This window comes from Epargyreus clarus, unplaced genomic scaffold (assembly GCF_041222505.1).
Source record: "Epargyreus clarus isolate Ecla_fem2 unplaced genomic scaffold, WU_Ecla_fem_2.2 ptg000003l, whole genome shotgun sequence".
In the NCBI taxonomy this organism is placed as follows: domain Eukaryota; kingdom Metazoa; phylum Arthropoda; class Insecta; order Lepidoptera; family Hesperiidae; genus Epargyreus; species Epargyreus clarus.
The window spans coordinates 15,035,951-15,041,335 of NW_027332211.1; the positions used below are offsets into that span (position 1 = coordinate 15,035,951).

Sequence of the window (5,385 nt, forward strand, 5' to 3'; positions counted from 1 at the left end):
ATATCTGATTACGCAATTTTCTATCTTTATTGAATACGTGTGTAGTAATCGTCAACAATATTATTTAAAAGTAAATAAATGTCTTATGATAAATAACATAAAGTTGAATGTAGTAGTTTTCGTCTTTCGTTGTACGTGTGCCAAATATTATTTGGCGCAATACTTTCTCTTATCGCAAGTAGAACGTGTATGTATTTAAATTTCGACGTACGTAATCAAGTTTCCGTGGTGTAGCGGTTATCACATCTGCCTAACACGCAGAAGGCCCCCGGTTCGATCCCGGGCGGAAACATTTATTTTTGGAATTATATTTTTTGGTTATTTTTTATTCATAAGTTAATACGGACCGCAACTTACGCTATTGCCTTTCACAGTTTCCGTGGTGTAGCGGTTATCACATCTGCCTAACACGCAGAAGGCCCCCGGTTCGATCCCGGGCGGAAACATTTATTTTTGGAATTACATTTTTTGGACTTTTTACCGATGAGTTAATTCGGAACTTAAGTTACACTACTTACTTTCACAGTTTCCGTGGTGTAGCGGTTATCACATCTGCCTAACACGCAGAAGGCCCCCGGTTCGATCCCGGGCGGAAACATATTTTTGATTATGAGAAATAATTATTTTATTTCCTTACTCGTTTTATTTACCAATAAGTATATTATTTAAATAATTTATTTAAGTATGAGGAAACATAAAATTATAATGATGGACAAACCATTTTTATTTAGCATGTTAGTCTTAAGTTAAATAAGTAAGAAATATTCAAGATGGAAATTCAGAAATTAAAACCTTCCAAAAACAATTAAGTACATTTAAATAAATAAGTCCATAATAATTTAATTATTTAATTTGCATACTTTTTACTCGTAACAAAAGACTAAAATACTGGTACATTATACAATCATTATTTTTTTTACTAAAAGAGATACCTACTGTATACTTATACACATTACACAGTACAAAATCATTAAAACAACACTTCAAAGCAAACCATTATAATAAAACAAAGGGCAGACCCCTTATAAAAACGTGGCGATATTCCACAAATATTATATTACAATGCGACACCCATAGAAACGTTTGATATCGGCGCCGTATCGCTCGATATCAAATTGCAAATCACTTTGATGTGGTGAAGACGGCAATATCTGTAGCGATAATTAATTTTAATTAACGCTTAATCACAAACCATTCAGGTTGCCCCACTTTGATAATAATTGGTATTCTGTTAATATTCTGTTAGGTATTTCATTGGGTATATTAAGACCCGTAATGTAATACATTGTAGGTATATTAAAGGTATCTCGGGAAACACCATTATCAAGCATCACAAATACATCTGCCTAATAATAATGTTAAGCGCTATCGTGTTCTCATTTGGCGGATGTGCTGAGGTCTCTCCCTTATATAAGGCGTTTGTTAAGATTCCTACATAACACGCACGGGAAGAGTCGCGCGGGCGGAGGAGGCGGGTAACGTCATCGGCGCGGGCGGTGCGGTGGCGGTACGAGCTGGGCACTCACCCTAGCGACCTCCGTCGGCCACGGACGATTTAACTAAAATATTGTTTTGACCGGAATAGCCCTGATGTAATTAAGCGACTATTAAACCAGCCTTATATTTATACAGTCCACTCTTCTATTTGAGCCCCAGGACCTTAACATCGTTCTATGTCTTCAGTAGTCGCAGCGCATCTATAGTCGACCTCAGGGAGAAGTTCAATCACATTTAGAGTTGATAACCCATGTCCATGGGCGGCAATGTCAATGAGGACTTACCATCGTGTGAACTGTGTACTCCAATTTCGATATAAAGAAAATTATTTTATTGTTACTTTCAAGATGTTTTTGACACTCATTTTTACTATCTGTTTTCGTGTATTTGAAAGGTTTACCAATATTCCTGTTACAAATATTATAATAACAAAGTAATCAATGTCCTTTGTTGGTCCTAGGCGGAGAAAGTTCAGCCATTCATAAAAGTTTTCTGAAAATGTAAGGAATGGATTCTTAGAAATTATACGTACTGATTCATTTTCTTATCACTTTTTAAGTCAAAAGTTTGGCTTGTGCTTTTAAAAGCTCCTTTTTATTCTAGATCAGGTACAATAGGTTTTTTATACATTTGTTAATCAAATATTTGAAAATTTGCTTTTGTCTAATACTACATTAGGACTTTGGACTAGGAATCAGTTAAGTAATTTGATTGAAAAAAATGTTTGAAAATATTTTTGAATTTTATAATATAGAGATAGGTAGGTAAACATACTTTGACTCGGACATCTTTAAATCTGGACGACACTATGTTATTTCTACACAGGGATAAAACTAAAAAGTAAAGTATAGGGCGCATTGTTTGACACAAGTGGGTACTGTTAAAATAGACATGTCGTTACTTCACAACGCAATTACTACATGCGCCCGTAATTTGCGATACATCATCCCGAGTATAAAGGATCTCCTGAATAGATTCCACGACACGAATACTCCTTTACCATAAAAACAACTAACGTTACACGTGCAAACAATCATTTCGTCAGCGCCTAGCGTTCGAACGAACCTTCGGCCCTCAACAGAGAATTCATATTACGTCGTCATATTAAATAAATAGGGGTGGCAACTGGATAATGATGTAGACGCAACATAGAGTGTTTTGCTTAACTGTCAGCTATATGGCTTCATAAAATGGCAGTGGCAGCCCTCCGTTACGTATTTCATTATTTGAAGTGTAAAAGATCGATTCGTACGTTCACACCTTGGTGGAATTGCAAAGAGAATAATGAGTTTCACTGACAAATACCGGTATGCTTAAATTAGATTGCTTTGTACGGGATATTCTTGATGACGTACTGAGAATGGTGTTTTAGAATTCCTATATTAAATCGTTTGTTAGGTATCTATATGGTTCCAGACCTAAGTTTTGTTTGTGATGCTTGTGTTTGACTAAAATTTCGAAACGGATATTTACGGAATGTTGTCACATTGTTTTCTGATCCATTTAGCTTTAGATGAACCAATATACATAGATTTATTCATTGAACACCTAATAAGTTCATTGTTGATTTTATTGATTCTGTGGTTATTGTTAATTATCTATGTCTGGGAAACATAAGCGTATGTTGTAACTAATGGATTCCAATTAAGGATTCCATTCCCGGAAAAACAGAAGAAAAATATTTTTTGTAAAGTTTTCTATTCCGAGTCTGGTATGTCTATGTATGTATCCATGTTACACGTCACTAAGAGTATTAATGCAAGAATGCAGAAATCATTATTTATTTATTTTAATTTAATATCAATCTAATATTGACTTGTAACGAATATACATAGAATGTAAGTTGTTGTTATTAGACCACAGTAGGTGTGGTGGTGCTCCCAGAGTCAAACTACGAAGAGTCCTACCTTTAAATATTTTTTGTATATTGAGGGCTCATTGGAAGAATATGAAGACAACGATTTCGACATTGAACAGAATGTAAATGTTGTAACATTTTATATAGAACAGAATATTAATCATATTTTTTATTATTCTGGGAAAAGTGGACTTTATAGCCTCTTAAACAACATTTTCACCTCGCATTTATGAAGTACCGAAAATACAATTAGACAGCAAATACGACGAACTTGACAAAATTGACTTAATGCACGCGCGCACTAAATTGCTTTCAGCGTAGGTGCACGGTTAAAACAATTTAATCTCAGTGTTGCACTAACGAAGGCACGTAAACTTGTTACCGGGTGCGTAAACAAACCATGTACTGGCAACATCACCTTTTGTAGAATATCAAACATAGATTCTAGTGTGAAAAGTTGTAGATTTTGATAAGTAGTGGAGTAAATTGGTGATTTCAATCACATCACACAGTGTTAGGCTCCCCTGTCATCTTAGCCCAGCCCAGTACAATACTATTACTGGACAAGGGTCTCCTCTAAGAAGGAGAAGGATTAGACCGTAGTCCATCGCGCAAATTGGTAGACTTCACATATCTTTGGAACCTTCTAATTTTAATACGCACATAATTAAAAAAAACCGTCTTGCATTCGATTGTGTAGCCGAGTTTCTAACCAATAAAAATGCACTGTGAATCTCATGGCAAATGGTTGTTATTGTCCGTCGATATTTATAATCAATCTGTCTTCCCCTTACCGCGCAATTAAAAAACGAACTCTCGAGCTTTTTTTTTTATTTTTCTACTATCTTTCCTCCGAAATATAGTTCGGAGCCCTGGTTTACAGTGTTATTTTAATATCATTTATCACTTTTCTACATTTTATTTACATTCAAGTTATATACGACTTTACATTACTTATATATGTTGTTTACTTAGTTATTATTTCCTCATCGAGCTTAATGCTGGCGTTAGGAGAACTAGATGTTACCGTGGCGCACAAGAACCACAAAAAGTTCTACCATATTCAAGATAAAGACCAGGTAAATTAATTTTAACTAACAAAACATAGCGATAATAAACGATGCATAAATTACGTCAATTTTTTTACGTAGACCTAATTTCGTTGGTAAAATCACATCACTATGTACACTGGTAACACCTAGCACATACTGACGTGCCTACACTACACTAACGAAGGGAGCTAGGGCAAACAGGTTACCGCCAGTGTAAACACTCCTTTAACCTGTCATGTATTAATGCTACACCTGTATTAGCGCTCTTATGAAAATGTTTTTGAACTTGTAGTTATTAATTTTTATATCAGCTTAGACCATAAAATAAAAAAGTAGAAGGTAGCTAGGACTGAAATTACTTCCACTTCTGCAAAGTCAATCACGCTATATGAAGCAGTCTTCATTCCAATATATCTTGAAAATAAGTAATAGTAAAAAGTTAAGATTAAAACTACTTCGCAGCAATCCGTTATATATATAATGACAAAAATATCATTACAATAATAATTACCTGCGTAAAAATATAGCATATGTCACTCCCACAATTTAGACGAATCCAACATCACACATGTGAAAATCCGTCAAGCTTTTTGGACTACAGGGTGTAACAAATAATGAGACATTCATACAAACGTACACTCAAAAACATCCTCCATAGTGGGTTAAAAAATCGTATTTAACTTAAATATTTAATTAAAACTCGGATAGTGTAACCATGCTTTAATAACGAAAATGCTACTGTTACTTTTAAAACTACAATTTCATGTTCGGTGCGTAATGAAGCAGACAAAAGGTACGCTCAAAAACATCCTCCATAGTGGGTTAAAAAATCGTATTTAACTTAAATATTTAATTAAAACTCGGATAGTGTAACCATGCTTTAATAAAGAAAAATGCTACTGTTACTTTTATAACTACAATTTCATGTTCGGTGCGTAATGAAGCAGACAAAAGGTACGCTCAAAAACATCCTCCATA

The 5,385-nt window shown here is 34.5% G+C and overlaps 3 non-coding genes across 3 annotated transcripts; all 3 read left to right on the forward strand.

Annotated features, from left to right (window-relative positions):
- Positions 1-219: 219 nt before the first annotated feature.
- TRNAV-AAC (transfer RNA valine (anticodon AAC)) lies at positions 220-292 on the forward strand. The gene has a single exon. It is a non-coding gene; the product is annotated as a tRNA-Val (tRNA).
- An 81-nt stretch (positions 293-373) lies between these two features.
- On the forward strand, positions 374-446 carry TRNAV-AAC (transfer RNA valine (anticodon AAC)). Its single transcript has one exon. It is a non-coding gene; the product is annotated as a tRNA-Val (tRNA).
- Positions 447-525: 79 nt separating this feature from the next.
- On the forward strand, positions 526-598 carry TRNAV-AAC (transfer RNA valine (anticodon AAC)). Its single transcript has one exon. It is a non-coding gene; the product is annotated as a tRNA-Val (tRNA).
- Positions 599-5,385: the final 4,787 nt, after the last annotated feature.